General features: G+C 39.9%; 1 protein-coding gene across 8 annotated transcripts in view; it reads right to left on the bottom strand.

The window, feature by feature from the left end:
* The window catches only part of gphnb (gephyrin b), a 124,479-nt gene that overhangs the window by 29,675 nt on the left and 75,040 nt on the right, over window positions 1-19,764 (bottom strand). The gene's annotated exons all lie outside the window — the stretch shown is intronic.

Below are 19,764 nucleotides of genomic sequence, written 5' to 3'. Positions count from 1 at the left end.
AGAGCAGGACAGTATAGTACAGGTTGGTACAGTTCATGTCTGGACAGTTTAGTACAGGTCAGGATTCGAAGATACAAGTAAAAGTCAGCAGAGGACAGAAAGGCAGTCCAGACAGGATGGGACATTACAAGTCTTGTCAATACAGGACAGGACAGGACAGGAAAGGGAAGGACAATACAGGTTGGGAGAGGACAGGACTGTACAGATATATGTAAAAGACAGGGCTGTACAGGAAGGCACAAAACGTCACAGGTAAGGACAGCAGGTAGGAGTTGCATTTGGACTTTTCAGAACAACAACTGGAGGAAGGGTCTCACAGGAAACATCACACATTTAATCACTGTGTCAGTTCTTTCAACTTGTGGGGTGAAGTTTTTTCTTACATGTACCAACTTGTCTGTTAACTGTGTTTATTATTTTTTTTTTATCATCTATGATCTTAACAGCTGAATAAAACTCTTAAATCCTCTTTTATACCAGAATGTCAAAGCTTGTACTGCTCAAAGCTCATACACAGAGGAGAATCTCTCCATCAAGCCATTCCCAGCCATTGTAATCCAGGATGCTAGAGCTCTTTGTAAACTTGTTTGGCTGAGTTTGGTGCAGACATGCTTTTCTTAAAGCCATTCATTCTCAAATCAACAGCCAGAGCAACCACCAATTGGTCAGAAAACAATAAAAACACAAAACATTCACATAGAAAGCTGAGGGGTAAACTATGAAGCAAGAAGAAAGAAAACTGTCATCAAAGGTCCCATATTATGCAAAAATCACTTTATTAGGTCTTTTAGAGAAATCTATGGGTCTTTGGCTTTCCTCCCAGCCCACAAAATGTGATGTTTAATGACAAAACCTGTACTTAGTAGTGCTTGTGAAAGTGAAATTCGGACCTAAAACAAGCTGTTTGGATTTTGGGGATTTGCCGACGTCAGCGATTCCCTTTTTTTGACCAATCAGGAGCAAGTCTGACCTGATTGGTCCACCGGAGCAGATACCCCCTGGTCTGGTTATTTACATAGTCTAAGATTTTAACAGGCTAAAGTGATGTTCTTTCAATAATTAGGACATGAAAATGTTCTCTAAATGTAGTTTTGATCCTAAAATAAAAACTCAAATGTTACATTAAATCCTTTGAATGAAGCCACTGCAGTTACAGTAACACACTGTATGTATTACACCCAGGAGCATTCAGCCCATATAGCCCTTCCTCCAGTCCTCTGATTGGTTAACACACCTTTCCATTAGATGTTACAGTCATCCATTCACACTACATTCATACACTGATGATAGAGGTTGGCACATAAAGCGTCACTTAACTCCAGGCTCCAAGAATCCAGTGGTTGATAAAAGATACAAACCTCATTACAACAGCTCAGCAGTAGATAAAAGCGACAATTATTGATCAGAATGGGTTAAACTTTATATCTCTTCCTCCCTTTATGTTGCACACAGTTATCACCCAACACAACATGTTAAGCAGAAATCACAGGAGAAATAAAATGCAATAAACTGCACTGTGATTTTTTTCTGGCACCCAAAAGTGTGATCTATTACTGCTCTACTGGGGTCAGCCATGATTGGAGGTTTTTCATTCATGCTTCTGCAGTGAGGCTCTTCTAGTCTCTCAGCGCATGGCGACTTTTATTACCTACACTACTGAGGTTTGAATGGGCTCATGGTTTTTCATCTTTGTACAATATGCTCACATATTCCCCCAAGCTCTGGCAGACGAATAAGAAAACATTGGTATCTGTCGGGTTTTTGAATAATGCTCATTTACTGGCGGGAGAATCCAAGACAGCAGCTGTACAGCACATCAAGTCAGATGTTTTTTTTTTTTGTCAAAACTTCAAAAACAAAACACAAACAGCTATCTGAAGTGTTTGGGATTATTGCTGGGAAACCCATTTCAAAGTATCACATTTATTCCTGTCAGAACAACAACCAGCGTGAGGGCCAGTAGGCTCTCTGAGATCCATAACCAAAGACATCAGATATTCTCGGCCATTCCTCATGAAACACTTACATTTTAGATTAAATAATAAATTGCCTTTTTAAAGTGGGGCTGTCGAGCAGATGAGCATCCAATCCCTCTCTAATTGAAAAACTGGAGATTCACAGTAGTTGCCCTCATCAAACTCATGGCTCAGATAATGGACGCTGGCAGGAAACCACAGGAGGTTACAAATTGAAAACCAGGAGTTAACTACACAAGGATCTCTTAAATGCTGTAGCAGCAAGGTGGCTGTTAGAAGGAAGCTCAGTCCACTAACATCCAATGAACCTCACTGTCTTCACCAGTGCCACAGATGCTACGTTGAGTGTCCCCGCAGGTTCTCACTTATTTTGTTGTTGTCATATTTATTTGTAAACATTGTGTGCAGTGTGAGCAAGAATTTTAATCCAAAACTTTTGAAGTTAAGTTTTTGGACTACTATTAGAAAACAAAACGTACTGCAGAAGCTACAAAAAAATAACACAAAAACAGAGTTTTGAGGAATGAACATGTTTTACGCAAGAATGTTAGAAATATAAAACACAATTATGTTACTGCTGGATTCATTATGTGCCTCTTGACGTATAGATTTGATTTCAGTTTAAATTCATTCTTTCTCATCAGTATATATGTAATCTTTAGCTCATGCAACTTCAGCTCTTATTTCCACATTGATTTTTCTACTGTCCTTTGTAGATGGTACTGCTGCACATATAGATCAATGCAATGGTGTGAGGCTGTCTTTGAAATGTCCATCACAGTACTAGTGGTGGTCATAAGGCCCACAGGCGACCATTATGGTGGGTTCTGAACTCACCACAGGCATTGATTTGGAGAGCATGATCATCTGAGCAAGCGCAGACAAAGGTTTTAGCTTGCAGCAGTTGCAAGATACTAATTGGGGTTACTCTTTTTAAGGAAATTCCCTTGAAATTTGGATCCACACAAGTTGAGTTTGAAGGTCAGAAAAAAACTTTAAAAAAAAAAAAAGTCAAAACTGAGCATAATGTGAAGGGATCATTTTGCAACCTGGCATGAGTTAAACAACAGGATAGGCTAGGCGCCGCCCTGTTGGCTATGGCTGCCTTCTGCAGCAGCTCTCTCTTCTTTATCCATTTCTTGTAATTTTTTCATATTTTTTTTTCGTAATCTTTGTATTTGGAGTGGATCATTACTGTTTATGAATCATTTGTTGGTCATGGACACTAAACTTTTTGTGACTTCAGGGATATTTTTACTTCTTTTTTCTCCTGTGTTTGTTTGGAGATCCTACATGTAACCATGGCTGCATTGTTTACATGTGAACTCAGCTGTTTGCAGCCTGTAGCATGTCAATGCTAACTGGTGTAAGCCCTGATGTCTTCCCACAAGGTGAGGAGAAGGAGTTGAGGACGATGTGCTGGTTCTTAGGTGTGAGCTAAGAAGTGACGACATGGACCTGTCCTTCCATCCATCGTTATCTCCAATAAGATGGATGAGCTAGCTGTGCTAACCCAGCAACAGAGGGAATACCAGAGGGCAGAATAGCATCATGCTATTCACAGACATGGCTAACGGAGCTAACATCAGACACCAACGCCACATTGGAAGAGCTTCACCTGCTGTGAGCAGACAGGATCTAGGAGACAGAGATGGAGCATGACTGAAGAAGCTCAGTCCTGGACCCTGTGGAGGTGGAGGCTGGCTGAACTGGACAATGATGGACAAGCTGTTATCATCTATTTTCTTATGGAGCTTTTTGCACTTTCTATACACTTTCTTACTTTTGTTTTCTTGATTGCTGCTGTGACTTCAATTTTGTTGTACTTGTTTCAATGACAATAAAGTTCTATTCTATTCTATTCTATTCTAAATTATTCTATTCTATTCTATCAAGCTTAAAATGTGTCTGTTTACTTGGAAACCTTTCAGGTTAACTGAGTTAAAGGAAAGATTTTCTTGGGTCATCTTAAAGATAGGCTGTGCTATCTTTACAAACCAAGCTAGACCACATCCACGGGTAAAAGATGTGGATAATGCTAGCAGAGCTAGCACCTCCAGCCTTTGGTCTTACTTGCAGGTGCACATTCATGTCAGTGCTGGTCACACATTCTCTGGTCAAGTGGTTATATGCCAATTTGCACTGTACAGATTTACATCACAGCAGTAAGGCAAGCAGACCCATTAACAGCCCTGTGACTGAACTACAGCCGAAACACGACATTCAACTGGAATTATGGGTTGATTTCAATAAAGATTTCAATAACTGGTTGAACTAAATGCAATTTGGTGTTGACTGCCAGGGTGGCAACATTTATGGGAGTTTAATCAACTAAACATGAACGTCCCTTTTAATTTTGCTGCTGGCTACAACTCATTGCAATCAGAATAGGGGCCAGAATTCAAAATATTTTTCAGCTCCTCAATGCACTGATGCACTTTTTGTTTTGCTGGAGATTTTATCAAGAAAATGATTGGAGGGGCAGCTAAAGGTTTTTTTTCCCACATGCCCCATTAGGTTAACCCTCGATCAGGTGGCTCAGGTTCAAATCCAACTGGCGACCTCTTTACCACATGTCACTCTAACCTAGTTTCAGCTCTATCCGAAGCTCAATAAAGACAGGGAAAAAATAACGTAAGTTTTGAAGACAGATAAAAAGGATAAAGCAGAGTCATGGCGAGGATGCCCACAATAGCAAAATCAAGAGCAAGATTACCAGTAAGAAAATATTCCTTTCAATGACTTTCCCTCAAAGCAAACAAAAACTGGGATAGAAGCCACACTGCAGAAGCCAAACAACCAGAAACTCCAGCTGACCAGAGGCAAGTGCTGCATGTTGCATCGTCCAGATATGGCCATTCATGGCTGCCCTCCCGTGGCCCTAGTCATGTCTACACGGCACGCTCTTGAATTTAATGAGCTACTGAGTGAGAGGCAAGCGCAGCGGAGAGTGAGAGCTATCACAGCTGACTTGACAGGCTCTGTGTTATGCTGCTCACCAAGCCCCTCTTGCCCACATGGTGAATGAGCACGCTCAGTACAGCTGGTCAGACAGTCTCATCCATCCATTCCTCTGGCTGCCTTTCATTTTCTGCCTGTCTTCTCGCCCTCCACTCTGTCTGTCTCTTTCTCTATCTGTCTTGCTGTTCAAAGCTCTCTTGAACTCTTTCCTTTCTTCCCTAGTCACCCTCAAGGCAAACTGTCAGAGTCAGTGTGCATGATTAACTTGAGATAAATATAAGGTTGCATACAGTGCATGCAAACTTTCACATTCACATACACAATCTTAAAAATGCCTTAAAAGACACGTTTGACCACTCTTTAAAATGTCTATACTGTCTTTGATGCTGTCTACATTCTTTCTCTTGACAACTAAAACTTTACACATGCTCTTAACACACATGAACAAACCCACTGGACTCCACTACAAAGTGGGTTTGACTTAAAGCCTAAAGCGATTTGACCCAAATGGTCCATGAGAGCAATGTGCCAAAAAAGCAGAATGTGAGTGCATTAATCAGGGACAAAGGAGCACTTTCCTTCTGGCTGTACAGACTGTCATCTGGTCCCTACAATAATATATTACACATATTAAAATACATTCCTCCTCCTAAAAGACCCAGCTATCACAGCCATCCCACTCTGCACCTGGCATTAAACAGAGTAGAAATATTCTTCTCAGTCGATTTGATATTCAATATTTTTTACATGCAGTCATTGAAAGTCTCTCCTGTAAACAGAGATAAGAAAACACACTCCAGCTTAACATTAATGTTTCTATTTTCCCCGAGGCAACATAAAGATCAGCCTTAGCAGATTTTCAAAAAGGTAAAAAAAAAATATCATACTTCAAAAATCTCTTCATAAAGAATTCTGTGTTAAGACTTTACAGCCTCTTTAAAAGGAAATCTTAAAGAGTAATAAGAATATTATATTATAACTCCAGTACCTGTCATCCTGTTTCATATTTTCTGGAAACGACTGAAGTTTTTCTTTAAAGCTAGTGTAGCAATTTTTATTCAAGCTTTTTCAAACACTTTGCAGGAAAATTCTCAGATCAAATTTTCAGATCAAGAAGGGAGGCTGAATTAACTGCAACATTTTTAGGACTAATGCTAAGCTAACACGATTTAGCTTAGATAACAAACAAGGAGATAACGTCAGATGTGCTTCCATTAGCTCACTTATCTGCATGTTTTATCATGAAATTGGTAAAACAAAGAGTGAAATCTTAAAGTAACATGTCTTAGTAAAAGTTGTTCAACATGCTGCTTAATTTATTTCAGACTCTTGACTCTTTGAGATGGCCAGAAAACTAACAAGCTTAAACCAGATTCTAGTCCAGAGCATCACAAAACAAAGAACAAAAAAGATCACAAATAAGCATGAAGTATTATAAAATGTTAGTTATGAAGCTTTTGGGGCACTTTGTGTATTTTACTTTCCAAAACAGACCTTTACTTTTTTTTTGTAATTGTTTATGTTTCAGGTCAGTGCTAAGCTATATGTTGCTAGCAACTTTGAACTGACTGTGCTCTACATACAGGGCTGATATTTGTTTTTAAAAGCCCCCTTGACAAGAAAAATCTCCAAACCTTCAAATTTCCTAGAAATGTGAACAATCCTTCACTAAAACTGGATTTAACAGAAAAATGAATGTTTTTGTTAACCAAATCTCATTTAGTTTGTGTGTTTTGATTAATCTGATTAACTGTATTCCCTTTATTTATGGAATACAGTTTAAAAAAAAGGAACAAAATGCATTAACTGACCCTGCAAAGATCTATTCTCTACACACACTGTGGAAATTCTTGCAGACACTGCCATCGATAAAGCTCTGAAATTTATCGCTGATCCGAACATATCGGTAGAGGTTACACAGCTACATCATTACCCCTCAACCTCACCCCTGTCAGCTGTTTAAAGCCTTCGTGGATTTTGAAGGTGCTGCTTCCACACTTCTTCATCCATATTGCCCTCATTTCCATTTACAGTAGCGCTACGGCTAAGCTGCTATGTCGGTGCCTGGAGTGAAGCACATGATAACTCGAGGGACAAGGGATAACAGCGAAGGAATCAGGATCAAGGGGTTTCTTATTCCATTTGCTGTAAGGGGCTCCAGATAAAAGCAGTGGCTCAATGAAAACGTGGATGTAGTGAATTCAGTTCAGGAGAAGGTGATTGCTTGGCTTAAACACTGATAGAGTACATCAGATTGCTACATTAGTCCAACACCTTCTATCACTACAGAAACATACCATTCAGGTACATTCACTTCTCTATGCTCCCTTCTCTTCTTCCTCCTTCTGCCCTCCTGCTACTTTAAGCTAGTCAACAGTCCTATCGCTATATTACTCACCCATCTACCCTCTGAAATCATCCATGGTTTGACAATGTGCCTGCTTCAGGCATCAGCATCACCACACACATACACAAATATCTATGCAAGAGCACCAATTATACTCAAGATAATACACGCAAACTGCACATGCATTACAGCCAACCCATTTCTGCTCTGCTAATAATAATAATAAAGTCTATCATCAATAAATCTTCACTTATTGAACAAGCACACAAAGTATTTCTGCACAAACACACACACACATCTCTTTACATCCAAATAATGTAAACATCGTCTCAGATATGCAGGAGGAAAGACATTACTTACCATCTTCTGTCTGGAGTCGAAACAGAATGAGCTCTCTGGCACATACACACAAGAACACACACACATACGCACACACTTTTACACTCTCACTAACTGGAGGAGGGTGAGAGAGTGCAAGAAACAGAGAGAGATAGATAGAGAAGAGAGAAAGAGGGGGAGAGAGAAGGAGAGATAAGACGGGAAAGCCGGAGAGCGAAAGAGCTGCAAGGAAATGCAACAGCCAAAGAGACAATAAGGAGGAGGAGGGAGAGGAAGAGGAGGAGGAGGAGGTGGTATATAACTGCACATACGGAGCTGTGTGCTGCGCTAAATCATACACGCATGACTGAGGTATGTGTGTGCGCATGTCCATGTGGGGATGCCTGAGCATATTTCCCAAGAGCTTCGCTGTGTTTGTAGAGGAAAGTGACAGGTGTGACTGTATCTATCCTCCTAACCTTCACTTTGAGTCAACTCCCCCCTCTTGACTCTGCACCTCTTTATCACAATATTTTGTTTCTGGATATGAGAGTAAATGGAGTAAAGGAAAGGGGGTATGCTAGGGCTGAGGCTAATCTGAGGTGAGCTACCGGACTCTGCCTCAGGGACAGACAGATGGGTAAAGACTGACAAAAAGGGACAGTAAGACAGATGGGCAGTGCAGGCCTCACTAGCCAAACTTTCCTCTGCTTCCTGTGAGCTTTACATCTTGTTTTTCATATACACATCAATATCTACTTCCTCCACTCCACCTCCTCTGTTGCCCTCTTTTACAGATTACGTATCAACATGCTCTTTGTTTTAGTCTTATATAAAAACCATGTAAGAATGATACATTCATTGTTTTCTTTGAGTCCTGTTGTACTTGTGAGCCAGGTGGAAAACCAAATGTCAAAAAGACAATCAAAACATAATAAATACAACAACAGGCTGATATATCTGTGCAGTGCATTTAGATTTTTCCAGAATAGGTTTTTGATTTCATGCTGAGAACTAGATAGGAGGATCAGTATCACTCTCATGCATCTGTGGTAAATGCTAGGCTAATGCAGCTAAGCTTACAGCCTAGCAAGATGCAAGGTAAGCTGCCCTGGCTCTGTCAACAAGTAACAAAATCCACACATTATTTATTTTGCTTATCAACCTTTTACATATTTTTTATTAGAATCTGACAAACTAAAAAAAAAAAAAACTTACTAGCACAAAAAGAAATGGTTTAGCTGGGTGTGTGTGGAAAGCTGCATCTTGTCGTTTACAAGCAGCTAGCTCTGTAAAGCAGGGACCTAAGAAAGTCCTGTTCATAAATTTTACACAGAAGAATATTAACTATCATTAAATGTTAATTACTAAGCCCTTGATGCACAAAAATGTGATTTTTATTTTTTGTGGCACAACCACGCTACCTGTTTTCTCTTGTTACCAGTTATGATGCTCACTATGCTAGTTGTATGCTGGTGATGTGTTTCTCTTGTATATATATTTGTATTAACTCTTTTTTTTAACTTATGCTAGATTTAGATGAAAGGAATACACTCCTGTGTCTTTACTGTAAATACAAAGCTAATGCTAGTTGGCTAAATTTAGCACAAAGAATTGAAAGTGTCAGATGCTGTTGACCTGCTAAAGATAAGAAAATCTGGATTAAAGCACGCCTAAAGCATGAATTTGACCCATTAAATCTCATATATTAAGTAAGTACATAAAGCTTAGTTAAAAATGAAGATAAAAGTTGTTTCTTGCTTGACAAATTGAGTTATCTCAGTGAGTTAGCCTGACCGCTAATGCTACAACAGTGTTACAAGATGAATGCAGGTGGGAGAAGGAGAACATTTCATTCCACAAAGGAGGAATATTTTTAAATCTGAGAAGTTGTGTAAGAGTTCATGAAATTAAACACATGTTTAAGAGAAAGCTTGCTAACTAATTTAGCTTAGCTTTTTTGTTAACTTTTTAGGAAAAAAAAACGTATAAATGAATTGTTGTTATAACAGTTTGTTTACATAATGCTTTGTCTTTTTTTTATGAGTCATGTAGTCTCTGTGAGCTTACAGGATAAGCAGCGAGACTCAACAATGTCCAAGCAAGGTGTTCAACTTACCAAAGTTCAAACTACTGTCTAATGTCAATTAGAAAGCTTGAGAGAAATATTTTTTGTTACCCTGAGAGTAGCTTTCCTTCCCAGTTCTCATTCTTTGAGCAAAGCTAAGCAAACCAGCAGCAGGTGTTAAAAGAAAAAGATTAAGTGAGCACACATCTTTCACAAAATGTCAAAAGATCTTTTCAAAAAATTTAAACAACTACAAAAATAATTGCTGTTTTCCGAACACATCCTGTCTCCTGTCCTCCATTTCTAAGCATCCATTTTCTTCTTTTTGAAATTTACATCCATCTCTCTTTCCCAACCTCCCACTCCCTTTCAGTCCCCTTGTCCTCTCTATCTCATTAGCTCTCCCTTCCTTCCTCTCCCTCTATCTCTCTTTTCTTCACTGCCTCCCACTCTCCATCCTTCCTTTCCTTCTCTCTCGCCTTTTCTTTCTCACTCCCTCCATAATAAATCCTCCACACCTCCAGCAGACCAGGAGATGAGGAGTCACTTTTATGAGCCTTTCTGCAGTGGAGGAGGACAATAACACATATCTAGTGCTACTGCTGCTGAAAAGACACACACACACACACACACACACACACACACACACACACACACACACACACACACACACACACACACACACACACACACACACACACACACACACACACACACACAGATGGAAACAGACACAAAAGCGGTCAATACTGTTGGGTAAAACCAAACATGAATAATTTCAGTTGAGCACAAAGGCATATAACAAGTCCTATCTATGGCTTCCACAGGGGAATAAACCTGTAAGGAATGACGACACAGGCTGTAAAATAGAGCCGGCGCAATGTCACACTGCGTCAGACCCTGATGTTCTCATCCAAACAGACCAATAAAACTATCTTTTGGTACGCTCTTTCTAAAAATTAGTACTCCAGAAACACAGCCCAATGTCGCGGAAACACAAAGAAGTGACGGAAAGTGTAAATTGCAAATGAGGTGACAAACCTTCATAGTAAGTTCTAGAGGGACACAAGGCCTTTAGAGAGTCCACAAACAACTTTCTACCACAACATATCCCCTAATTTTCTGTTTTAATGAAAACAAATTCTCTCTTACCATGAGAGAAATGTTTGTTTTGCTCTATGACGTGTCTGTCTTTCACACTTCCCACTCTTGCGAAAAGACTGTGTCTGGAGAAACAATAACATGAAGCTTGTTGACGATCCAAACTCTCTGGATTCTGTAGGGACCCTGAATTAAACATTGTCTGTCTGCTGTCTGGTGCAGTGATGACGCCATATTCTGTATGACGTTGGGAATGTTGAATAAAACTGAGAGGGAAATTACCTAGCGCTCATAATATGACTCTGTCCATTCATACACACGCGTCAGACTTATGGTTTTAATGAACTCATATCCCAAACATGGGATCTGAGATCTGCCAAGTTAGGTTTACAGTCACTGCAAAATATAACATTTTATTAGTAAGATCCACAGCAGTTTACCTACTGTTAACTTTACTTTTCATTTATCAAACTACACAAATAAGTGAATGGGTTTGGATACGTGTGGTCATGGGCTTGGTTTAAGGTGAGATACACAACAAACCAAACAAAACAGAACCAAGAATGCCCAAATGCAGTTTCCTGAACAAATATACCACATAAAAACATTTTAACTGATCCCTACTTTCCTGTACTTATATCAGACTAATAGAAAAACAAAGAGGAAAATATATCATACCAACTAGGGTATCAATTCAAACTTATGCTGGTGAAAAACACACTTATTTTCATATTCATACAGGCCTCAGACAGAGGCGTTAAAAGGACCAAATAAGCCGAGTGATCCACAGAAAATGTCTTCTTAAACTTTTGGTCTACAAAAAGACTTAAAAAGTGACTTAAAACTAATGGTTATCTCAATTTTAAGACTAACACTAAATCTACAAAAACTGCCAAAACTAACAAAGGCCTGAATTTTCTGGTCTGCCATGTATACATGCAGCCTTAAAAGGGTCTGTGAGGACTTTCTAAAGTCCTAAAGTTTCCACCAAGCAGTCTGGTTCGGTTCAGTACGGTTTGGCACAGTTTGGTACTGTTAAGCCTGATCCTGTTTGCGTTTCCACAGCAAACTGGGCCCTCTCGTGGTAGGCGGTGTGTAAGCCGGATTCCGAAAGCCGCAGCTGTTAAACAATAGTGTGACGCCATAGCAGCGCCACACAGTTTACCCTGCTAATAAATCCAATGAAGAAAAAAAACAGTAAACAAAGAGCATACATGGAAGATATCCAGCATTTCATCCTCTCTGGGATTGGCATGTAGCTTTTTAATACAAAGTGCAATCAAGCTTTGTTTCAGAGAAGTCTGTGTGCCACCAGGAGAAATACAGCTGCTGTCGGGGTAAGTGACGATTCTTCCGACCAATCAACGATCTGAAGTGTTGTAACTCCACTGTCCGAGAGCAGATCGGTTCAGTCTGGCACCCATACGAAAGGGTCCCAAAAAGGGGGACAGCTGGTCTTGGTTGTTTGGGGATCTGTCCCAGGATAAGTCAGTGGAAACGCCACAAAAATAAGTGATCTTTAAAAAGTCTCACCTCTAGATATTGCCTGATTGTAGTCCAGAACCAAAAATGGGATTATTAGTGCTAAAGTAGGTTATTTCTAAATGCTATTTCTCAGCTTTCCGATCAGGAAGAACAGGACCAGTTGAGTCCCTGTGCTGGCTGACAAAGTCTAGAACAGATCCGTACTTTTCTTTGCTGAAAATTTAGTTTGGATTAATTTTATAGTAATGGAGGACACTCGAGCTGAGCTGTATGACAGAAAGGAACAGAGGAACAGAAGAAAGCCAAACGGTAGAGTGATAGTGCATGGGTGATAACATGAGCTAAAGGTTAAAGCAGGGGCTAAACTGTTCGTGATAATGTTCATTCCAACCCACAGTCAGCAGTTATTCTGCAGTGGTCTGTTCAAACTTGAGAGTCTATCAATAAAATGAAGAGTGAGGTTACGTTAGCTCTGCTTGGTACAAGACCTTGTCCTTCTGGCAGGACATAACCAGGATTCACTAACATTACACCTTACAGAGATGTCTCAGAGCACCAGACTGTGAGTAGCCCAAATATAGCTGGTAACAAGGAGAAGTACTGTTTCAAAGAAGATCTGCTCTCCACTCATTTTCATAATGAACGCCTTGGTCCTCTCCTCAGTGGGGAAAGCATGCACATTGGAAGTGGAGTCTTCATCAGTAGCACTAATGCTATCTTTTCTAGAAAGTCCTCACAGCTCCTTAGGCAATTTTTAGTGAAGTTCTGTTAGGCTGCAAATTTAAACATCAGCGAATCAGAGGATAGGACAGGAGTCACATTAAAGACCTAAGGGCAACAAAAGCTGGCGAGGTCAACTGCTTAGTTTTTACACAGCAGAAGACCACAGATCCATCAGTGTAGCAAAATGCAGAAGATGATGACACATGTCAAACACACACAGCTCAAGGCTCAGGGCTTGAACTCAAAGTTTTAGATTTGATGGTCTTTTGTAATTTTTCAGTATTGGCAATAAAACAGAATTATGGCTGTAAAAGGCTTTTCCACTAACTCATATTGGTGTGTTTAATCATAGTGTCAGGGATAAGAAAGTGTTAATATTTATGTGTTTGATGAGTTAATCTGTGAAAATTAAAAAATATCTGAGAAATTCATAAACCATTTCTTTCTACCCCTGTATGCTGATGATTTTGTTATGACATCTGGACACAATCACAGTTTATATCTAAAAACTTTGTAAAAGAGGAACAAGATCTACCATATAATCTTGACTACACAGGCCAAGCGAACATGAGCAGTGCTACTCCAGCAGAACTACAAGGCTTTATCCTCAGAGCCCAAAACAGTGCCAAAGATACAGGGGGCACAGTTAACACATTAACACAGCAAAAACACACTTCCTTCAGATTTTATGCACCAGAGACATGTCTCCTGGACTATTGTTGGTTGCAGTTTGAGAATTTGCCATGCAGGCTGTAAATCATCGATCCTTCACACTGCGGCCAGCTGATTTGACATTGGACGAGTGCTTACGCATACAGAAGGGGCATAAATCATTCATCTCCCTCTGTCTGATCACTTCAATCTGCCAATAATCCTCTGTCAGCGCTCATTTGCAAGTGATGATTCTGCGATCTGTCTACTGAAATGTCTTCTTTTTTTTTCTTGTTTCACACACCATGACTAACACATTCGTTATGAGGGCTGTGAAATCCTGCGAGGAGAAGAACACCAAGACTGCTGTACTTGTGACTTTAGGAAGGGTGAGTTTACAATGATGCATCACTCTCATCTATCCAACCCTCCATTGCAGGGTCACATGGATGGAGAGGGCACATCCTGGACGGGTGGCTGGTCCAAACACCTCTCTGTTAATAAGGGGATTTTGAAGTTCCAGTAGGATTACTTTCTTTGTACGTTACTTATGCTGTTTCTCTTAATTGACCAAATACAGGTCTTTATATGTACTTATGAATGTATACATGAGCTTTCTTGCATGTATGCATGCATGTTAACATAATCTTGTTCAGGTCTTTGGCAGTGACCAGAATGGTAATCCATCCATAGAGAAGGTCATGGAAGTGGCGTGTGCTGAATTGCATATAGTGCTGTGACTCATTTCCTACGTTCCAGTGGGGACAGATGGGCTGATTTCCATAAGCCTTGGCCTTGGCTCTAGAGTAGTGCATCAAGACATTAATCAAAAACATTGAGAAAGGACCGGAGCAGAGTGAGGAAGTGTCCTCTAGGTGCACAGCCAGCCACCTGAAAGAGTCTGCGCAGACAAGGCACTGCGAGAGAGTGAGCACATGGAATACTTTAATCAAAACAAATGCCGATATCAGTCAAGTGGATGGGATGTTTGGAACGGTATACAATACACAGAGCATAAATAATGTGAGCACCTGCAGATGCATCGAGGTGAGAGCTCTGATGGAAAGGGGAAAGGAGATGAAAAGAGCAAAAGACAGGATGAAGAGGCATTATTACTCTACTGTAGACTGTCAGTTCACATTAAAAATGAGGGGAAACTTCATTGTTGTGGTTTCGTGTTGATCGAAGGACAAAAAGAAAGCAATAAATAAATAATTACAGTATTTATTACTTATTTATCACTTTTCTTATCTTGTGGCTCCTCAAAATGTTTTTGTTGCATGTCACAAAAGCCGCTTACACACCACACAACATTTACAAAGAAGAAAACAAGTCTCTGGAGCCAGAATTTGACATCAAAAGCACACTGAGAAAGTGTTGGGTTTACAGCATGACGTTGGACAAAGAGAGACAGAGAGTGTAATACTGCGACGGCAGCTTTTGTTTTTATATCAGGCAAACAAACACATCTGTAGACATAAAGCTGAATCACTCAATCACTGGTGGTTAATTTTGAATGGTATCCCTGTTTTCTCACGTCAGCTCAATAAAGAAATTTAACACTTTAAGTTTTCTTTGGAAAACCTGAAGTGACTCTTAATTAGTCCACAGTCGCATAACATTTTCCAGTTTAAGGCACTTTGTGCTAGTGTTTAAGCACTTTAAGGCTAGAACACTAAAGATTTCTGTATCGTTGTTGGACTATTTTTTAATTGCAAGAGCTCTAAGATAATTGCTAAGGTAATTGGTTGCTAGGCGCCACCCTGTTGGCTATGGCTGCCTTTTGCAGCAGCTCTCTTCTTTGTCCGGTTCTTGTAGTTTTGTTCGTCTCTTTTTCGTAATCTTTGTATTTGGAGTGAATCATTACTTTGTATGGCTCATTTGTTGGTCATGGACACCAAACTTTTTTTTGGCTTCAGTGATATTTTTACTACTTTTTCTCCTGTGTTTGTCTGGAGATCCTACATGTCACCATGGCATGGATTGCTTACATGTGAACTCAGCTGTTAGCAGCCTGTAGCATGTCAATGCTAACTGGTGTAAGGCCTGATGTCTTCCCACAAGATGAGGAGAAAGAGGTGAGGACAACGTGCTGGTTCTCAGGTGTGAGCTAAGAAGTGACGACATGAACCTGTCTTTCCATCCATCGATATCGGGAACGCAAGATCAATCTCCAATAAGATGGACGAGCTAGCCGTGCTAACCCAGCAACAGAGGGAGTACCAGAGAGTAGCATCATGCTATTCACTGACATGGCTAACGGAGCTAACATCAGACACCAATGCCACATTGGAAGAGAGAGGATCTAGGAGACAGAGATGGAGCATGACTGAAGAAGCTCAGTCCTGGACCCTGTGGAGGTGGAGGCTGGCTGAACTGGACAATGATGGACAAGCTGTCATCATCTATTTACTTACGGATCTTTTTGCACTTTCTATACACTTTCTTACTTTTGTTTTCTTGATTGCTGCTGTGACTTCAATTTCGTTGTAGTTGTTACAATGACCATATGGTTCTATTCTATTCTATTCTATTCTATTCTATTCTATTCTATTCTATTCTATTCTATAATACACTGTATATTTCAACCTACACAACCTCATGCAACAACACAAGCCAGAGAATTGCAACCTTGATCTAACTACAGAATATCATACCTCTAAATTGGGCTGTTGTGTCTTAGTCGTGGTGTTTCTAGTCCAAGCAAATTTCTAACCAGTGTAACTCTAGTTAGAAAACAAGACACACAATCCAAAAACACACACACAAAACTGTCAACCATCGTCTGAGTCAAAAAGCCCTGTCTCCCATATGCTTCATTAATCCAAACTCAGCATTACATAACTGTACTAAATGCTCACAAGAGTGGAAGGGTACAACTACCCTCCCTGTGTCTTGTGCCTTTATGTGTGTTCTTCCTTAAGAGTGTGTGCACAAGTAAGAGACCGTGTGACAGAGAAAGAAAATCTGGTTACATGAATGGTTGTAGAGCTGCTCGCTTTGTAATCCTTTTGTATCTGCCTGTGTTTGTGAGCTGTGGGCTGTGTGAATTTGAGTGTGTGTGTGTACTGCATTTGAGAGTGAGACAGTCACTCTCACCCTAAAGGGTGATTTTCTGTGTCTAAATTCACTTTGTGCGTGCGTGTGTGCGTGTGTGTATGTGTGTGTAGTCCCTACTCTATACAGACAGTCAGGTTTGTTTGGGGGTCTGAAGGCGCTCATACACATAGACTTTATGCTCAACAACAGCATCTGAGAGAGGCTGCTGGGTGCTTTTTGACATACACACTAAAAAAAGCGTTTAAAGCCATATTCTTGTGAAACTTACCTAACCACATCAGCTTAGATTTAAGCTCAGTGCACATGAAAACTGGTCAAAACTACCAATGTTAGTTTTCAGCTATTTTTGAAACAATGTGGGCAAGCTACCAGTTACTTTAGATTAAATCACATCATAACCCTCTAGGGGAATATAGCGTGCTAAACTACAGCTACATGCCAAAAGTAGCTTGCTACATCACAGCTATTCTACGGAAAATCCAAGATTAACTCCAAGTCCATTTTGATTTTATTTTGGAAAACATTCAGCTCTAAATTTTGAAGATAAAGGTGGCAGGTATATTTTAAAGTTATTTTTCAGGCTTTTTATGCCTCTACTCAGAGAGGACAGGGCAATGGATGTCAGTATGGAGTGCCAAAAAATGGCCGCAAGTTGGTTTGAACCTGGGCCAAAAGCTTGAGGGGTAGCCGAATAGGGCATGCGACCTAACCGCTGGACCAGTGGTTTCCAACTTATTCCAACTTAGGGCCCACTTTTAAGTCCCAAAAATTTTCTGCAATACCTTCATGGCCCACCAGGGGACCACAGCCTACAGGCCGGGAATTACCGCACCAGGCCATAACGGCACCCCAAAGAATTCTGAACAAAGATGGACATAAAACTCAAACAGCTAGCTCACAGGCCACAACCTTTTGTTTACTTCAACCCAAATCCACCTTTTTGGAAATAGTCAAGAAATTCAGGTTAACCCTAAAAATAATCCTAGCTTTTCCCTAATCCTGACTGTAACCCTAGCCTGACTGGCTGGCTACAACTTGTTGGTTTCATGGCCGCTGGAAGCATCAGCCAACTGTCCAGGGCCAACACAACGACCAACACATGCAACAAATGATTGTTGGCTACACTTGCATATGGATATCTTTGTATTGAAAGGAGTTCCAGCTTATTTATTGTTAGACGACAGAGTGCGTCCCATTAGAATGAGTTTCACACCTTCTGCTATCCAATTAGGCCTATACAATACATGGGCTGTGTCCCTTCTTATAGCCAAAGCCTGCAAAACAATTGTTGACTTTAAAAAAGCATAAAGCATTTGTACATGGTGTAAATATTAGATTTTTTCTGAAAGTCATATATACCTGAGCATTCATCATAATTTGTGCAAAAACAAATTAAATTGTGTTTTTAGTAATTCCATGAATAATTGTTCTTTTAATGTTTCGAAAAACGTTCAAACATATTTTCACACATTTAAACTTGGTATAGGCTGATTGTTTAGGCCTGAAACTGTGCCGCTTAGACCTAAGCCACATCTGTATTATTTGCGCATATTGTATTTATATTTGCACAGTTTGAAATTCTATTTGCACTTTCCACTGCCTTCAGTTGCCTTATTTATTTATTTATTTATTTATTTATTTATTTATTTATTTATTTATTTATTTATTTATTTATTTATTCATTAAAAAAAAACATTTTTATAATATTTTTGTAGACAATATCAATAAGTTTTTTTTTCTTGGCTGTTTTTTATACATATTTTATTACTGTTATTGATAACTTTCAATGTGGACAGCAAGATAATAATTCTATTGTACAGAGAAACGTGTCTTTACTGTGCACATGACAAGGAACACTTTAAATCTTGAACCTGAGCATTAAACATAAAACAGGATGAACTTAATGTAAAAATGTTTTTTTATTTTTTTTATTTTATTATCATTATTATATTTAATTTATTTATTTATCTGAACAGAATTATTGTCAGGATGTGCCAGCAGCAGTCCAGAAGTGTAGCTGTGTATCTTGGAGTCAGAGTAAATTTACTTGCAGTTACATCAACTGACCACTGAATGAACCTCAAAGGAGTAGAGCAGCAGAGAGCACTCTGGAGGATGATATGCAGTTCCCCAATAGAGATCCTTGCATTTAAGGGGAAATGTCCTCCAAATAGCTGTCCACTGCATTGACCACTATGTGCAAGAAGGATAACATAGAAGTATATTTTCCCACATGTCTGTTTTTGATAACAGAAAGACAAATTAACACAAAAATACTAATACCGGTGCACGAAGAAAAGAAACACGTTTTAAGTAAAGTGTCCCAGCAGTAACACAACTTTTTAAAGGCTACTTGTATAGGAAGTTTTAATAAATGACCTGTGAGCAAATGTACGTGTTTCTATTTAGCAGAGAGTGTTTTCTTGCATATGCTTGCTCTGTTAGCCATGGTGTCGGGTTTTGTACGGCAGCTCTGCTGTTGACAAGATTAAGACCTACACAATGCCTTCTCCTCTCAAAGCCACCACTCAGCTCTGCCAACAAGACCATGCTAACACACTCAAACAGCCCACGGTGGCACATGAAATGCATCAGTGAACGGAGCCATTCAGCCTCAGGCTCTGGGGAGGTTGTGTACATACTGTCAGCAGCCGCTTGCAACATGGGAATTTCAGAAGAACATATGGCAACTTGTCGACGGGCAGCAGCCTGTGTCGGAATCGAAACAAGCTTCGAGCTATATGGAAAAAAAAAACTGAAACCAAGAAGTGTCTGTTATCTGCCACACGCAAAGCATCCACGCATGCATATTACACAAATGCTGACTATTAAGATTGGCATGTGACTGTGAGAGGCGTGCAAACTGGGTCATTGCAAGAGAGAGGCTTTAGTATAGACACAGGTGTGTGTTTGTGAGTTAAAACTGATGAGAGAAGACAAGCTCGCTGCATCAGTGGGGCTGGGAGCATCACAGGGACAAGAAGAAGAGCTACAGCATTAAAGCTCCCCACTGTCCAATTATTTACAGCTCCGCACTCGGAGGCTCAGCTCAGGTCAGACAAACCTCAGCTGAG

Source organism: Halichoeres trimaculatus, unplaced genomic scaffold (genome assembly GCF_033239565.1).
Source record: "Halichoeres trimaculatus isolate MK-OKI-2021-1 unplaced genomic scaffold, fHalTri1.1 fHalTri1_scaffold_13, whole genome shotgun sequence".
In the NCBI taxonomy this organism is placed as follows: domain Eukaryota; kingdom Metazoa; phylum Chordata; class Actinopteri; order Labriformes; family Labridae; genus Halichoeres; species Halichoeres trimaculatus.
This window is presented reverse-complemented; position numbering and strand designations above follow the sequence as displayed.